Below are 19107 nucleotides of genomic sequence, written 5' to 3'. Positions count from 1 at the left end.
AAAATAAACTTCAAAACAAAGTGGCGTAGTGAAATAAAATGATTTTTTTTTATATTTATATATATATTTATTTATATATGTATATGCATTGCTTTGTTTGGTTAACCACCTTTTATAGGCCTCTGTGGTTGTCAGTAACTTTGGATACGAGATAATTATTAAATACGTATAGTTTACTCACACATCTTTGAAAACAGTTGAAAATTTTTCTAACAGCCCAAACTTGCCTTCGTAAGGATACCAATATCTCTTAAAATACTACTAATTTAATCAGTATAAACACAACAAAACCGCCTCGTAATACCCAAATTCCTGATTGGGTATACATAAAACAAGAGCTACCGCGATATTTTTGAAGTTTGAAATGCAGTCTGTGCAGACGAATTTTAATTTGAAGTTGCTATTGGTCATGGCATTAACCAATAACAGGCTGATACCCATATAAATCCCGCCTTTCAAGATTTTTGGGTAGAGCCATCTAGTGAGCGAAAATCGAGTTACGGGTGGCCCGCGCTTTGCTTTAAATTGAAAATTTCAGGTAACAAAACAATATACCTTAAATGAACGGCCTTTTTCTGAATATAAATGGAATTAAGTATAATAAGTTAAAAACAGGAAATATATGATCTCTTATTACAAAATAATTAGCATTTAATGCTTGATTTTTTTAAGACTAATTAAATGCTAATTATTTTGCAATGAGAGATATTTAGTTTTCATTTTATATTTAAAAAAGGCCGTACTTTTAAAGGTATAATGTTATGTTACCTGAACTTTTCCTTTAAATGCGATGTTAATTATTTTATTGCATTTAATAGAATAATGGCGTCACCAATGAGATCCTTACCACTATTAAGAAAGTGGGTCTTCTTGAAGTAATCAACGAGATTTTTCTCAACAATAAAATTAACAGTTCAGCGACTGGTGTCTTAAATGTTCAAGTAGAATGTTTAAATTTAGTCGCGGGTAAATATTGAGTTTTATATTTATTTGTACTTTTCATACTATTAAAGGGAGGGTGAAATGAAAAATCGAGTCGGGTGCAAATATCATATCTTCAGACGAGCCCTATATGTGCCCGACCTGCTCTCTACCAGCCTTAAGTGACTCGTTTTTTGCTATTCAAGAACCTACATCTCCGGATCATTCCGCCTTATCGACACAGCCCCCTCGACGTTCGAATTGCATCACTTTCTTCCATGCCAATGTTCGAAGCCTGCGTAACAAGCTGAACGATCTAGCACTTTTGAACTCCTCGCGCTATGATATCATTGGCCCCACGGAAACTTGGCTAGACTCTTCGGTTATGGATTCGTAGTTACTACCCCCGGAATACATAACTTTCCGCAAGGATCGTCCTACCAGAGGTGGCGGTGTTTTATTATCGTTACATGAATCATTACATCCTGTTCCTGTCGAGCTCTCATGCGCATTCCAAACCTCTGACGATGGGATTCCAATCGAAGCGGTATTTGTGACCTTTACTTGCGGCTTTCGTTCGGCTGTGGTCGGTTGTGTCTATCGTCCACCAAGTTCTTCTTGGCTTACCTGGTTACGCTTTGCGACCTTTTTGGACACCTCCATGAGACCCAGCCGCCACATGATGTGTTTCTTTTGATGGGCGACTTGAACCCGATTTAGCGTTTTTGTCTGTCATTTAATAAAAGATTAAAAATGTGTTTAAGGGCTAAGCGAGGTTAAGTAAAATACAATTGAAACTGAAAGTGACAGTCTTGTTTGTAATAAATTGTTCAAGAACGCAGACGGTATTTCCTGGATGTTTCACTATGCAAAATGGTCTTATAATTAGAAGAAGAATCGATAAAAAATAACTTTATTTTCCTCTTTATCCTCCCTTTAAGGGCTAGGGTATGTCCAATAAAATATCAAGCAAAAATTCAAGCTGAAAGTGACTGTCCTGTTTGTATAAAATAGTTCAATAAAGCACACGAGCATTCTTCAGTTTGAAACTCGAAGGAAGTCTTGTTATTTGAAAATTTTCCTCCAAATTTTATAAATATTTTTCAACTTTTAACTAGTTATCAATATTGATATTAATGGTTATCCAAAATTTCTTTAAAAAGGATAATTTTCTTTCCTACACAATAAAAGTCTTAAAACACAAAATGGCCTAATATCCCAATACCTCCCAAAGTTAGTATTTTTACCATAGAAAATAAACGAAAGGAGTAGCAGACCAGCAGCGCAGAGAGACCAACTTCAAGTGTTTACCGTTCGGGTTCGTTTTAGCTGTTAGCTGTTATTTTCAGTTGTGATCATTGTTACCGGCATTAATTTTTTTTCCTCATTTATTTGTAAGGGTTTTCCATCGGTAACTTTGAACGTCAGTTGTGAAATACGCCTTTGCCCATGCTTTGGTTGCGGTCGGCTTTATTATTAAGCCTCAACAGAGATAGATTTAATTTTAGTAGTAGGATTGGAGAACGGTTAGTGTTTAATTCAGTCCGACTCATAGCCCAGTATAGAGCCCTCCCTCTAACGAGTGATGAAAAGTTAAAATTTTCTGATTGCTCACTTAAGCTACGTTTTGCTGACGTTGTTGACGGGATCGGCGAAAAATACGTTATTCCTTTTTACCTTTTTTGCTTTGACACGCCTCTCCTTTCATACCCTTCCTTTCCGTGGAATTTGACGCGCCCCTAGATTACTCTATTCTCTATTCCCACTTCTAAAACTAAATCTATCCCTGGTCTCACATTTGCAGTAAACGCGGGAGGCTATAGCTCAACCTCAGGCTCCGTTTAGAGAAGCTCAATCGCGTAGCGAAAATTCCTAGCATAGAAGCCATCTCCTCTGAAGTTGTTTCTTATATGGAATAGTCGAATATGTCTATTTGAAGGGATCTCGTGAAGCGCATATGCCATATGAATGAGTTTTTCACTGGGCTGCAATGAGTCGGGCTGAAGGCCCAAACGTAATTAATGTGAGTTCTAAATATTATGATATCATGGCCCAAATAACAATATTTTCAAATCGCTTCTCTCCTTCAAAAGACGCAGGTTTTCTCTTAAAGGGAGGGGAAAAGGAAATTAAAGTGATTTTTTATTGATTCTTCTACTAATCCTGAGACCAGTATGCATAATGAAAAATTCAGGAAATACCTCCCATTTATTTTAATATTCAAATTAGGCTAAGATTTTAAGAATAGTTTCAAAAAAGGAACACCGACCAATCGCGTAACGCCGTGCCTTTTTGTTAACAAAATTCTCGTGGCACGCTCCATGTCTCGCGCCACAATTGTCACATCGCGCAAATTTTTTCAAGTCTCGCGATCAATTTATTCAACACGCAGCGTGCCAAGAGAAAATTGTTCATAAAAAGGCAGGGCGCTACGCGATTGGTCGGAGGTCCTTATTTAAAATTATTCATGAAATTTCAAACTAATCGTAGTTTAAAAATCGTTCGGTGTTATTTCTTGGATGTTTCACTGTCTTATGGAAAAATCAATAAAAAATTACTTTATTTTCCACTTCACCATCCCTTTAATCAACGTCTGATTTGTTTGGAAGTATTGCGCCACAAGACCAATCATATATATACGCATAAGGTGCCATAACATATAACAAGCATTATTACGACAAAGATTCGATACTCGATTATGAATTATCGCCAATCTAACCAAAGTTGCCAGATTTTGAATAAAGGCTGATTACTCGTGACCTATTGATCCGAATTGAATTTGGTGAAAACTTTTCAAATATGAATCGACCCCAAGGAATCCGAAAATCGCATTTATATCCTCGAGAATCCAATGTTGATAATTTTGACATTTCTGGTTTCCGGTATAAGTATGCAAAGGACAACTGTGGAACGGGTAAAATATGAAAGAGGAATGCAAAACTTTTATAACGGACTTTATTCCAGAGCGCTAGCTCTAATAGTTTTTGAAATATAGTAAAATATGTGCGAAAAACGCAACGCGCAAAGACTTCTTTAACAGTCTGTACTTGAACTTGAAAGGGTTTGGTGAAAAGGAGGTCGTCGACCAAATCGCGCGACTCCGGTTCTTTGGTGACGAAGGTAATTTCGTCGTAGGCGTATAGGGAAGGAAAAGTCCACGAAGCGACCGCGTTCCGGAGTCGGGGTCACCGTTGAAATGCCCACGTCAACCTCCTATTCAGCGTTTAAAGCGATATGCGTGGTCATAAAGGGGGGTGGGGGGACATCTATCTAAGTCATCTTACGTTTCGGGCCACCATTCCTATCAGTCCCGAGCACTGGTTTCCCGGCATGTTTTGGTCGCAGAAACCCCACTGTCCGTTGGACGACGTTGAAAGCCGGTACCTGCGTTATAAACATAAGTTTTCGTTAAGTGTTCAAAGTTAGCGAGTGAGCGACTAGTCAAATGCTCTGAAATTGCGTCCGTCCACCTATTACGCGGAATGACTAGTCCCTCGGATAACGGAGCTTATATCCTCACTGGAATCGCAATTTTCGCGACAGAGCTTCGAGGATTTGAAAATCTCTCCCTTTCAGGCCGACTACCGTCGAATTGCCTTCCGTTGAAAGGACGTGGCGCAGTTTGAAGGCGTTGTGCTTCATTCGGGGATAGTACTGTAACGGCCAGATTTTGTCCATTCTCTGTCAACATATTTATCACATATGTATCCTTGCTGTACCCCTTTTTACTTTTCGACCAAGCCTCTATATAAGGCGGGCTGGCGCTGTTGGTGGCCAAGAGACCCCAAAACCTGTTTGTAAAAAGGGAAATCCCCTTAAAGTAGAGGGGCTAGTTTTTCTCGCTTGAGAAAGGCAGTTCTTGTTTAGTAAAGAAGCAGTGCAGTTCGCTTCTTCTTTAACTCCTCAATGGAGATACTTTAAATTCAATCTTTTGCCAATAAACTTAAGTTTTGTTTTATTTTACAAACGAGGACTCATTTTTGTAGTTAGTACCTATAACCCCCATGTCCGCGACAGTTAACCACGCGCACGGCTACAGTACCTAATTATTAGTCTTACCTTGCGAGAAATTGGACAGATTCGATTACTTAATTGACTTACATCGATAGCGGCTACCGACAGAGTCAGATTGTGACATCGACCCTTCATTTGTTAAAACCTAAGTTTGATTCGACAATCGGAGCTACTGCTTTATTATCGGAATAAGGTTTACTCTGTAGGCACGCGTTAAGTAGCATGACGTGCCACTTAAAGCACTCACAGAAACAATAAGCCAAACGATTAAAAATAACCTGAATCGTCGAAAAGCTTTTAGTCGTTTGCCAGAGGATTAACGTTTCTAGCTATAAACTCTAGTTTAAAGGAGGGCGAACTTTGTATTTGCAGGCGGATCTAGAGGAGCGCACCTTGCCTTTTTCCCGTGGGATGCAGCGTAGTAAACAGAAAAATACATTTCTATTAAATTTTCCAATCAATTTTTAATTCTTTTCGAGATGTTTTCCAGCATTTACAACACGCGATTCTCGCGCAAGTTTTGTCCCAAAATATTTTTATCGGAAAAGGACCCTTCCCCCCCCATAGGAATTTTGAGGCAAACAAATACGAAAGCCTCCTTTTATTAAGAAGGCTGCAATTTAAACGCTGTTATAGTCTTCGTAAGTTTCTTCTTCGCATCCCCTTACAAAAATCTTCTTAAGAACTCTTAAGAAAATTCCTTGGGAAATTTCTTTGGAAATCCTTAAGGCGTTCTTTAGGAAATTGGGGAATATTGGCCTCTTTTTCTTTGGAAATTGCTTTGGAAATATCTTTGTATTTGTAGGCGGATCTAGAGGAGCGCACCTTGCCTTTTTCCCGTGGGATGCAGCGTAGTAAACAGAAAAATACAAACAACTGTCGTACCGTTTCAGCATCCATTTACTGTTTACCTTGCTGGAGTTATTATTTTTCTCTATTCGGAATACGTCATTCGCGTCTGTATGACCTATCTCCAGACTCCACGGGATCCAATGGGAAAGCGCAGAGCAATGACGGACATGAAAGGGGTAGGGCTTACTTGTCCACTAACACCGGCGTAAGAGTAGTAGCGTAAAATCTCGCGGTTTATGCCTTCTTATAGCAAATCCCTTCTTGATTATATTTAATGAGGGAAAATTGTTGCCTTGGTACAATCGGGTAAATATTTATTCTCATTAAAAAAGTGTTTTAAACAAAAAATTAACATTCAAATTTATAGATAAGTAAAATTAAAACTGCGTCTTCACCTTAAAGCATTCGCAAAAATTTTGAGCACCGAAATTAAAAAAATCTGCGACGTGGACGATTGGAAAACGATGGTAATACATGAATATATAACTATGGCAAAAATTGCGTTGTTACGTAATTTACTTACCTCTGATGACTTTTATAGTGGATCTTTACTCCGTGTGGTTATTTAACAAGAGGTTCCGAGGGAAACCCTTACAATTTTGTCGCGCTTTCTAATGTATTTTAGCAATGTATAATGAACTCCATATTGATATAATAGCAAAGGATAATTATTACAAAAATTATATTTAGGCACTGTATAATTAATGTCTTACTTATATACAGTAACATTGCTAATTAATATTAAGTGTTCTACAGTTCTAGACAAGAATCAGTTATGTTTGAAAATAGGTAAAAGAAGTAAAATTATCGCTTATCTCAATGTTGAAATTGCATTAAGATTTGAGAGTAGCTAGTTTTAATAGTTTTTCTTCTGTAAAATAATGAGTGAATTTACATGAATATTCAAATAATTTAAATTATGTAAATATTTAAATAATTTAATAACTATTTTTAAAGAAAATAATATAACCTCCCGCAGTTGGACTCGAACCCACTTACTACAACCTACCGAAGCTCCGTAATATTTTGACTCCATCATAGATGGCGACAAAGTCGCTTGTGATAGGGGACTGTAGTTTAAAGAGGGCGAAGGCGAGACGACGACGAAGGCGGAGCTAATTTCTGTTTTATGTCTCATAAATGGATGTCCGTAATATTTTGACCCATCATAGATGGCGACAAAATAAAAACGAACGAGTAACACGCGGATGCCCAGTTATTTAATTAGTTAATAAATATTTAGATTTTTATGTTGTGCTTTGAACCCGGTTTAACCATACTTTTACAATGATTTTAGCTTCACCATAATCTCAATTTAGTAGCGAAAAGGTCTGCTAATATTTATTTCAATTAATGTAAACGCCAAACCATGACCGAGTAAAAATTTGTTATTAAAGTTTGTTCTAGATTTCAATTTTCATTCCGTACTGCTTTCAAATGGTGAATTTCTTCCAACATAGCGGCTAAAGGCAGCGAGCATTCATCATACAATGAATAAGAACAGTTCAAAGTCCTCGGTTCCCAAACTGACTAAATACTGATTACTTTTAGTATTCATGATATAGCCTGATTAGCTGAGTATAATTACTATTGGGTTGATTGCATTTTTACAGAAAAACGCGAACGCAAAATATGTCAAAGTAGTAAAACTTAGATTGGTTTCGTGCCTCGTTTTCCGTATGAACGATTCTATGGAATATCACGCACGAAATAGAAACTTAACATTGCATTTCATAAGGTAGATTCATTAAAAATATTGATTAAAGACATAATTCTTATTTTTTACTTTTTCCGAGTGACGATGACGTCACGGAGAGGTATTACAATAGACGTTTCTGTGTGTGTGTGTCTGTCACCGCGTTCGCAGTTGGCAAATCGGAGCAAACGTGTTCACATAAAGCAATTTTTCCCTCTCCGAGTGACGATAACGTCACGGAGAGGTTTTACACTGGACGTGTCTGTGTGTGTGTGTCTGTCATTGTGTCTGACTGTCTGTCACCGCGTTCGCAGTTGGCAAATCGGAGCAAACGTGTTCACAAAAAAGCAATTTTTACCTCTCCGAGTGACGATGACGTCACGGAGAGGTTTTACACTGGACGTGTCTGTGTGTGTGTGTCTGTCATTGTGTCTGACTGTCTGTCACCGCGTTCGCAGTTGGCAAATCGGAGCAAACGTGTTCACATAAAGCAATTTTTGGCTTCTAGTCCCAGGTCGCGAGCTTATTCGGAAAATCAGCGTCATCTCTAGGCAAAAGCTCGTTCAAGTGATATTCTCGCGGGCATGTGAACGGTCACGCGAGAAACAGAAACACGGGTCAGCTTCATCTCTCATCTTTAAGCTTCATATTCTCGCGCTTGTGTAAACGAGCCTTTAGGGTTAGTTGACTTACGAGGCCCAAAAGAAGAATTAGGCTTACGTGGTTTTCGACAGACTATCGCCGATTCTTCATTATAAGGTTTATTAAATGCAATGGGAAAACTGATGTCTTTGCAGTCGAACTTATCCGTGGATTGAACCCAAATGGGAGTCAACGGAGTTTGACTCTGCCCCGTTTTTTTTTTTTTTGCAAAAGATCCAAGTAGTTGTCCGTATCATTCCTGGTATAGTTCGCCAAACCGGCGTTCATCTTCTGACAAAGGTTTAAGGCCGAGGTGTATCTCAATGTACCTCGTGTTTTTTAGTGATGCAATGGGCTTCAAACCCTTGCTATAGTGTTGTCAAAGTTCTGTAGAGTAGTCGAATCGAATACATCAATTGCCGCTTGTCCCGCGACAAGTAACACCAAAGCAAATTTTTGTGAGTCTGACCTGGCTTGGCTGCAGACGCTTCCTCGAACAAGAGAAACCTTGGTTTGAACGACCTCTAATATTGATCCACATTATCGCTAAGGCGCGGCTAATCCTCCCATCCTTCGGAGCGAGCGAAGAAAATATAAAAGCGTATAGATTCGTCAGTCTGACGACATTTCTTATTCGTTCTGACTGCTTGCATATTAATTACAACCCAGTCTCATTAACGACTCTTAGTGACAGCTAACATGTTTTATTCTGTTCGGCGTCGTTCTACAAACTGCCTGGTTCGTGTTGGAACCGGCTAACAACAAATACAGCAATATGGTAATTTAAGTTATTTTATGCGGTGCTATGACTATTATTATTTATTACTAATCAACAACAATTATTACATTACTTTATGAAATTTTAGGTAAAAGATTGATGCAAAATTGTGGAAGTTTATAGAAATTATCATAAGTTCATACGATATGTTCCATAAGTTTGTCACTGGTTACTGAGAGATTGACATGAAGTGACGTAGGTAAAACGTAGGAGCTGTAAATCTCTAGCATTTCGAAGTATAAGTCGTGTCATACTTATGTAACATATGTTACAAACTTATGCAATTAGATGATCACTGTGCCTTTTAATAACGTGGTAAAACGAGATACATTCTTCGGGTGTGGTCATTTAAGCATCTTTAAGCATCTGGAGAAGAGGTTAGAGAGTCTCTCCGTCTCTGCAAGAAAGACGAGTAAAGCCAGAGCGTGTCCGATGGTCAAGATGGCGAACGCGCCTTGCAGGTCCACTATGACCAAAGGTCTTGTCCCACTCTTTTCCTGGAGGTGGTCCGTGTCAAACATGCCCTTAATCCTTTCCCACTCAATCCTGTCCTTACGGAACTTTTCCAGGATACCACAATCCTGCAGACGAAGTACTCTGAATCACAAACAATAAGAATTAAGTTTTCTATTTAGTGTAATTGTTGGCTTTTTAAAACCGTAGTAGAGAACGCCGGTGGTCGCTTGTTTCCGCAGAGTTTCATTTTTCACACCTTAAAAACCTATAGCCCGTTTCCGCACAGTTTGCAAAACATTTTAAAAACCTTAAACTTATGATGCTGGCCCATTGGATCGAAAATAGCCAGAATGTTATGTTTTATGATTATAAAATTTTCGATACTATTTAACGATAGATTAATTTTTAATGCAGATTTAACAAACGGAATTAAAAAATGCTCCTTTTACTTCTATTTTTTAACAAAACCACACTTGGTTTAACGCTTACGTCTATCAATACACTTTTTTATATCGATAGTGATATTGCAAGGGTCAAATCACAAGTTTGCATGCCCCTATTGTAGCATAACCTAACCTAACCAAAATCTAAACGAACCTAACCCGAACCAAACCTAATCAACAAGTAAATAAAAAAATTTTATTTGCAAACTGTGCGGAAATAGGTTATGGTAAAAAATGGTGAACTAAATTTTCAATGTAAAAACTGTGCGGAAATGGGCCATAAGAAGTGTGCAGAATTGGGCTATGATTCTCGAAAATTTTGCGAATCAATTAGCAAGCTGACAGCATGCGAGTTTATCTTCGCTGTAGCAAATTCTTAGGTTCATTTATAAAAAGTGTCTTTGAAAACAATGTGAAAAGAAAAAGATCAAAATTACTTATCTAACAGATATTGGTATAAAGTGACAGATATTTTAAAATTAAAATTAGTTTGAAATTTTATGGAGAATACTTGTGAAATTGTCTACAGCCTACTACACGTATTTGAAACTAAGGCCAAGAGGTCCGTGCACTCGATCTAAAAAACTTGTGGATATTTTAAATCTTGAAAATTTAAAGTTTTTTTCTCTTGTCAGCGCGCACAAAGCTAGGTTGCATAGAGACCTAGTTTTTCGCATGCTGACAATCGATGTTGTAACAAGGTATATACAGAATAAGCTGTCGTTCGAGATAGGGAGTTGCCTATCCTATATCGCGAGAGCAAATTTCCTTACACGCATTTTTATCCATGGTAAAACTATATCGCGGCGGTAATGCTTTGAAAGATCTATCAAATTTTCCAGTCTAACCCTCTCAGGTTATTTTTCACACTTCACTAACTACGGGCTCTTGATCGCTTTCGGGTGGATACCACCAAAGAGGATAGAAAGAGGGGGAGTAGAAGGCTTGGCTGGAGTGTTCTCGCTTTGAAAGTTTACCTCTAAGCTTCCGGTGTGCGCGCGCATCTTTCTCTGCCCTCTTATTGGTTGAAATACAGTGAACCGGATATTAGGAGGGAAATATAACAAATAAATAAAGAAGAAAAGCGAGAACACCCAAAATGCCTTGCCAAAGCCGCTAGCTTCAACCCTCTTTGATACCACGTGTGGGACCAAGTACATTTTTGGATTTCAATACTATTTTTAACTTAACGTTTTTAGCATGCACATGGTGTATTTTTAGAATAAAAAATTTAAATAACATTGTGCATTAATTAAGCAGAATGGATGTATTTTTAAATAGCTTACACCATATTGAGGGGATCTTGAAGCGGGAGCCTTTTGGCACTTTGAAGATTGAAACAAAAGTATTACTTCATTATTAACCAATCACAGCTCTAAAAGGGTAGTGCTCATGTTTTTCGCCATCAATTGACAGCAGGAATTGATCACTTCATTCAAGCATTTCCCAAGGAAATGTAAAACTCGCGGAGTGCATATTCGAAACCATCAAACTCTAGTATCGATCAACTTTCTACCTAAAATTAGCTCGCCAGATACGGTTGTGTGGTCTGGAATTGTGTTAAAACAAGATGGTCTAGCCCATAACTAAGCCACATCGTTTACGTACTCTCGCTATCCCTACTACAATAAATATACTTCTTGTGAAATATCCCCTAATATACCGGTCAGAGGGAATAATTTTGCAATGGCTGCTTGGCAAAGAGAATCAAATATCGCCAACGCCCGTTACTAAATTACTAATACTACTACTACTACCACTACTACTCAGGTAAAACTGTTAGTCCCATCGATACCTTGTAGCTAAGAAGAAAGTAAAAAATTTCTAAAACGCGCTTCTAGAATTCTCGCCCGCTCGGACTTTCTTTTAAAATTCTTCTCGATTTGAGGAGACCCTTATTGTCCACGGGTGACCGGAATTTTAAAGGGAGTATTAAACCTTCCATTTGAATTAAGGCAATACTAAAATCCTCTCTCTCTCTAGCTATATCGAGGAAACGTAAACCACAAAGCTTAAAAGGACTGTAAAGAGTTCGGCGGACCGTTGAATTTTTTTTTTAAAAAACTCACCCCACCCATCCTCCCCTCTCTTGTGATTGGTTGAGTGCCGCTCTGCTTCGGCGTTTCCCCAGCTCTGACCCGCGATAGTCCGAGACCCCCGCTGCGTTTGCTAGAAGGAAAGACTTTCGTTTTGCTCACTCCCGGGGATTGTGACGTCAATAACGACGTTTTCAAAAAAAAAAATCCAACGGTCCGCCGACCTCTTTAGAGACCCTTAACCTTACCTGCACAATCATGGAAGCTTAGATAATAAACACAAGGATCGGAAGGTATGCCTTCCGTAGTGCATCTCTCTTTGCCGCGCTTGTGCAGGGGGGCCGCACGCCAAACTTTTGCAGTTGACTTCCGCTTATGCGCAGACGAGGTCTGTCTGCCCGTTTTTCGTGCCGCCCCGTGGCACCCGTGTGGGCCCTAAATCTAAACCGAGGCTTAGGATGTTTTTCAATGATTATTGAAAATACTTAAGTATAAATTAACCTGACCTACCTTCTTTTGTTTCCAGTAAGTAGTTTATAGTCAGTTAAACCCATAGTACCAAGATATGCTCGCATGATACTATAAGATGATAACCGCTAGGCCTAATGTTTATACAGGGTGTTTCTGATAAGTCTGCCATAAATCAAGGGGCGTGTTCTTTGGGTCAAACTGAGTGGAAAGTGTCAAAGAACATGGGGTGTACAAGAATTTGCAACGAAGATATGGCCCCCCAAACATTGGCCCCTAAAACAAGAAAATATTCGAAAATGTAGACTAAAACAAATTCAGCCTTATCAACTTGTTTAGAAATATGAGACAATTTCAATAGTTTCCCTCTAACATCGTTATTGAACTTTCACCTGGCAGAAGTGTATTAAATGAGTAGAAGTATGCCTACTCTAGTAAAGTAAATTCAAAGTATCATGGTACCTTTCGGTTGGTATTACTTTTATTCTTAACAAGTTAACATGGACGTTACAGGTATTGTTCAAAATGTCCACCACCGGCGTTAAGACAAACATGAACCCGTCTTTCGAAAGATTCTTGGACATGTTGGAAGATTCCTGGCATGTTCCTGATTGTTTGACAACCTTCAATAATTCGTCTTCGCAAGTCTTCCTCATCACGGACTTCATTCTTGTACACGATGTCTTTGAGATGACCCCAAAGATAGAAATCGCACGGATTTAAATCCGGAGATCTGGCTGGCCACGCAACTGGTCCTCCACGCCCAATCCACCTCAAATTAAACGTAGCATTAAGATGTTCTCTAACTGCACGGCTGAAATGTGGGGGTGCCCCGTCGTGCATAAACCACATGTCACGAAGTAATGCTAACGGTATGTCCTCGAGTAGTTCAGGTAAAGTGTCTCTTAAGAACGTGAGATATGCTTCACCATTTAGTCTGGGTGGACTGTCAGCATTGTTTTTTATTCACAAACGTAAACAATAAACGGTGGTTTGCTAAAAAGTCTTTGGGGTCATCTCAAAGATTTTTTTGACATCGTGTACAAGAATGAAGTCCGTGAATAAAAAACAATGCTGACAGTCATGACGCAAACGTAAAAACTAAACGGTGGTTTGCTCTAAAGTAACGCGATGTTGTTGATAACGTCACAGTATCACTTCGAACGAACGTGTGGTAGTACAGTATGGCGTATACCAATGCAGAATATGCAGACATGCATCTCATGTATGGACTGGCGCAGGGCAATTCAGTGGAAGCACAGCGGCGATACCAGGAACAATTTCCGCAACGCCGCATACCAAATCGTCGTACGTTCGAGGCTGTTGACAGGCGCTTGAGGGACATCGGACAAGTACAACCCAACAACGTTCGAGAGCGAGACATTCCAGAAGACATGGAGGAAATCGAGGAAGACGTCCTTGCCATGTTCGATGAGGACCCCTCGAAAAGTACCAGACAAGTTGGACGACAATTACATGTTAATCACGTTTTGGTCTGGCGAATTCTCCGCGGACATCAGTTTCACCCGTATCATATTCAAAAGGTGCAAGCTCTTAACCCGGCAGATTATCCAAGACGCATCGACTTTTGCGAGTGGTTTTTGGCCAGAGTAGAGGACAATCAATTTCCACGGGTCCTTTTAGTAACCGACGAGGCACATTTTTCCCGGGATGGAATTCTGAACTATCACAACCACCACGAATGGCGCCAATTAAACCCACACGCAACTAGTGTTAGAAGTCACCAACAGCAATTTTCTTTAAACGTATGGTGCGGCATTGTCGGTAATCATTTACTAGGTCCGCATTTTCTTCCACCCAGACTAAATGGTGAAGCATATCTCACGTTCTTAAGAGACACTTTACCTGAACTACTCGAGGACATACCGTTAGCATTACTTCGTGACATGTGGTTTATGCACGACGGGGCACCCCCACATTTCAGCCGTGCAGTTAGAGAACATCTTAATGCTACGTTTAATTTGAGGTGGATTGGGCGTGGAGGACCAGTTGCGTGGCCAGCCAGATCTCCGGATTTAAATCCGTGCGATTTCTATCTTTGGGGTCATCTCAAAGACATCGTGTACAAGAATGAAGTCCGTGATGAGGAAGACTTGCGAAGACGAATTATTGAAGGTTGTCAAACAATCAGGAACATGCCAGGAATCTTCCAACATGTCCAAGAATCTTTCGAAAGACGGGTTCATGTTTGTCTTAACGCCGGTGGTGGACATTTTGAACAATACCTGTAACGTCCATGTTAACTTGTTAAGAATAAAAGTAATACCAACCGAAAGGTACCATGATACTTTGAATTTACTTTACTAGAGTAGGCATACTTCTACTCATTTAATACACTTCTGCCAGGTGAAAGTTCAATAACGAACTCTTTACAGTCCTTTTAAGCTTTGTGGTTTACGTTTCCTCGATATAGCTAGAGAGAGAGAGGATTTTAGTATTGCCTTAATTCAAATGGAAGGTTTAATACTCCCTTTAAAATTCCGGTCACCCGTGGACAATAAGGGTCTCCTCAAATCGAGAAGGATTTTAAAAGAAAGTCCGAGCGGGCGAGAATTCTAGAAGCGCGTTTTAGAAATTTTTACTTTCTTCTTAGCTACAAGGTATCGATGGGACTAACAGTTTTACCTGAGTAGTAGTGGTAGTAGTAGTAGTATTAGTAATTTAGTAACGGGCGTTGGCGATATTTGATTCTCTTTGCCAAGCAGCCATTGCAAAATTATTCCCTCTGACCGGTATATTAGGGGATATTTCACAAGAAGTATATTTATTGTAGTAGGGATAGCGAGAGTACGTAAACGATGTGGCTTAGTTATGGGCTAGACCATCTTGTTTTAACACAATTCCAGACCACACAACCGTATCTGGCGAGCTAATTTTAGGTAGAAAGTTGATCGATACTAGAGTTTGATGGTTTCGAATATGCACTCCGCGAGTTTTACATTTCCTTGGGAAATGCTTGAATGAAGTGATCAATTCCTGCTGTCAATTGATGGCGAAAAACATGAGCACTACCCTTTTAGAGCTGTGATTGGTTAATAATGAAGTAATACTTTTGTTTCAATCTTCAAAGTGCCAAAAGGCTCCCGCTTCAAGATCCCCTCAATATGGTGTAAGCTATTTAAAAATACATCCATTCTGCTTAATTAATGCACAATGTTATTTAAATTTTTTTATTCTAAAAATACACCATGTGCTTGCTAAAAACGTTAAGTTAAAAATAGTATTGAAATCCAAAAATGTACTTGGTCCCACACGTGGTATCAAAGAGGGTTGAAGCTAGCGGCTTTGGCAAGGCATTTTGGGTGTTCTCGCTTTTCTTCTTTATTTATTTGTTATATTTCCCTCCTAATATCCGGTTCACTGTATTTCAACCAATAAGAGGGCAGAGAAAGATGCGCGCGCACACCGGAAGCTTAGAGGTAAACTTTCAAAGCGAGAACACTCCAGCCAAGCCTTCTACTCCCCCTCTTTCTATCCTCTTTGGTGGTATCCACCCGAAAGCGATCAAGAGCCCGTAGTTAGTGAAGTGTGAAAAATAACCTGAGAGGGTTAGACTGGAAAATTTGATAGATCTTTCAAAGCATTACCGCCGCGATATAGTTTTACCATGGATAAAAATGCGTGTAAGGAAATTTGCTCTCGCGATATAGGATAGGCAACTCCCTATCTCGAACGACAGCTTATTCTGTATATACCTTGTTACAACATCGATTGTCAGCATGCGAAAAACTAGGTCTCTATGCAACCTAGCTTTGTGCGCGCTGACAAGAGAAAAAAACTTTAAATTTTCAAGATTTAAAATATCCACAAGTTTTTTAGATCGAGTGCACGGACCTCTTGGCCTTAGTTTCAAATACGTGTAGTAGGCTGTAGACAATTTCACAAGTATTCTCCATAAAATTTCAAACTAATTTTAATTTTAAAATATCTGTCACTTTATACCAATATCTGTTAGATAAGTAATTTTGATCTTTTTCTTTTCACATTGTTTTCAAAGACACTTTTTATAAATGAACCTAAGAATTTGCTACAGCGAAGATAAACTCGCATGCTGTCAGCTTGCTAATTGATTCGCAAAATTTTCGAGAATCATAGCCCAATTCTGCACACTTCTTATGGCCCATTTCCGCACAGTTTTTACATTGAAAATTTAGTTCACCATTTTTTACCATAACCTATTTCCGCACAGTTTGCAAATAAAATTTTTTTATTTACTTGTTGATTAGGTTTGGTTCGGGTTAGGTTCGTTTAGATTTTGGTTAGGTTAGGTTATGCTACAATAGGGGCATGCAAACTTGTGATTTGACCCTTGCAATATCACTATCGATATAAAAAAGTGTATTGATAGACGTAAGCGTTAAACCAAGTGTGGTTTTGTTAAAAAATAGAAGTAAAAGGAGCATTTTTTAATTCCGTTTGTTAAATCTGCATTAAAAATTAATCTATCGTTAAATAGTATCGAAAATTTTATAATCATAAAACATAACATTCTGGCTATTTTCGATCCAATGGGCCAGCATCATAAGTTTAAGGTTTTTAAAATGTTTTGCAAACTGTGCGGAAACGGGCTATAGGTTTTTAAGGTGTGAAAAATGAAACTCTGCGGAAACAAGCGACCACCGGCGTTCTCTACTACGGTTTTAAAAAGCCAACAATTACACTAAATAGAAAACTTAATTCTTATTGTTTGTGATTCAGAGTACTTCGTCTGCAGGATTGTGGTATCCTGGAAAAGTTCCGTAAGGACAGGATTGAGTGGGAAAGGATTAAGGGCATGTTTGACACGGACCACCTCCAGGAAAAGAGTGGGACAAGACCTTTGGTCATAGTGGACCTGCAAGGCGCGTTCGCCATCTTGACCATCGGACACGCTCTGGCTTTACTCGTCTTTCTTGCAGAGACGGAGAGACTCTCTAACCTCTTCTCCAGATGCTTAAAGATGCTTAAATGACCACACCCGAAGAATGTATCTCGTTTTACCACGTTATTAAAAGGCACAGTGATCATCTAATTGCATAAGTTTGTAACATATGTTACATAAGTATGACACGACTTATACTTCGAAATGCTAGAGATTTACAGCTCCTACGTTTTACCTACGTCACTTCATGTCAATCTCTCAGTAACCAGTGACAAACTTATGGAACATATCGTATGAACTTATGATAATTTCTATAAACTTCCACAATTTTGCATCAATCTTTTACCTAAAATTTCATAAAGTAATGTAATAATTGTTGTTGATTAGTAATAAATAATAATAGTCATAGCACCGCATAAAATAACTTAAATTACCATATTGCTGTATTTGTTGTTAGCCGGTTCCAACACGAACCAGGCAGTTTGTAGAACGACGCCGAACAGAATAAAACATGTTAGCTGTCACTAAGAGTCGTTAATGAGACTGGGTTGTAATTAATATGCAAGCAGTCAGAACGAATAAGAAATGTCGTCAGACTGACGAATCTATACGCTTTTATATTTTCTTCGCTCGCTCCGAAGGATGGGAGGATTAGCCGCGCCTTAGCGATAATGTGGATCAATATTAGAGGTCGTTCAAACCAAGGTTTCTCTTGTTCGAGGAAGCGTCTGCAGCCAAGCCAGGTCAGACTCACAAAAATTTGCTTTGGTGTTACTTGTCGCGGGACAAGCGGCAATTGATGTATTCGATTCGACTACTCTACAGAACTTTGACAACACTATAGCAAGGGTTTGAAGCCCATTGCATCACTAAAAAACACGAGGTACATTGAGATACACCTCGGCCTTAAACCTTTGTCAGAAGATGAACGCCGGTTTGGCGAACTATACCAGGAATGATACGGACAACTACTTGGATCTTTTGCAAAAAAAAAAAAAACGGGGCAGAGTCAAACTCCGTTGACTCCCATTTGGGTTCAATCCACGGATAAGTTCGACTGCAAAGACATCAGTTTTCCCATTGCATTTAATAAACCTTATAATGAAGAATCGGCGATAGTCTGTCGAAAACCACGTAAGCCTAATTCTTCTTTTGGGCCTCGTAAGTCAACTAACCCTAAAGGCTCGTTTACACAAGCGCGAGAATATGAAGCTTAAAGATGAGAGATGAAGCTGACCCGTGTTTCTGTTTCTCGCGTGACCGTTCACATGCCCGCGAGAATATCACTTGAACGAGCTTTTGCCTAGAGATGACGCTGATTTTCCGAATAAGCTCGCGACCTGGGACTAGAAGCCAAAAATTGCTTTATGTGAACACGTTTGCTCCGATTTGCCAACTGCGAACGCGGTGACAGACAGTCAGACACAATGACAGACACACACACACAGACACGTCCAGTGTAAAACCTCTCCGTGACGTCATCGTCACTCGGAGAGGTAAAAATTGCTTTATGTGAACACGTTTGCTCCGATTTGCCAACTGCGAACGCGGTGACAGACAGTCAGACACAATGACAGACACACACACACAGACACGTCCAGTGTAAAACCTCTCCGTGACGTTATCGTCACTCGGAGAGGGAAAAATTGCTTTATGTGAACACGTTTGCTCCGATTTGCCAACTGCGAACGCGGTGACAGACACACACACACAGAAACGTCTATTGTAATACCTCTCCGTGACGTCATCGTCACTCGGAAAAAGTAAAAAATAAGAATTATGTCTTTAATCAATATTTTTAATGAATCTACCTTATGAAATGCAATGTTAAGTTTCTATTTCGTGCGTGATATTCCATAGAATCGTTCATACGGAAAACGAGGCACGAAACCAATCTAAGTTTTACTACTTTGACATAT

The 19107-nt window shown here is 39.2% G+C and overlaps 2 long non-coding RNA genes across 2 annotated transcripts; both read left to right on the top strand.

Annotated features, from left to right (window-relative positions):
- Positions 1–212: 212 nt before the first annotated feature.
- LOC149705322 (uncharacterized) lies at positions 213–1976 on the top strand. Its single transcript, XR_016381599.1, has 2 exons — positions 213–966; positions 1128–1976. It is a non-coding gene; the product is annotated as an uncharacterized LOC149705322 (long non-coding RNA).
- A 3819-nt stretch (positions 1977–5795) lies between these two features.
- On the top strand, positions 5796–6591 carry LOC149705321 (uncharacterized). The gene is made up of 3 exons (XR_016381606.1): positions 5796–6093; positions 6190–6254; positions 6329–6591. It is a non-coding gene; the product is annotated as an uncharacterized LOC149705321 (long non-coding RNA).
- The last annotated feature ends 12516 nt before the right edge of the window (positions 6592–19107 follow it).

Source organism: Phalangium opilio, unplaced genomic scaffold (assembly GCF_054372755.1).
Source record: "Phalangium opilio isolate 3A_F unplaced genomic scaffold, DU_Popi_V2 ptg000014l_1, whole genome shotgun sequence".
In the NCBI taxonomy this organism is placed as follows: domain Eukaryota; kingdom Metazoa; phylum Arthropoda; class Arachnida; order Opiliones; family Phalangiidae; genus Phalangium; species Phalangium opilio.
Note: the sequence above shows the minus strand (reverse complement) of the source record. Positions and strands in the feature narration are given on the sequence as shown.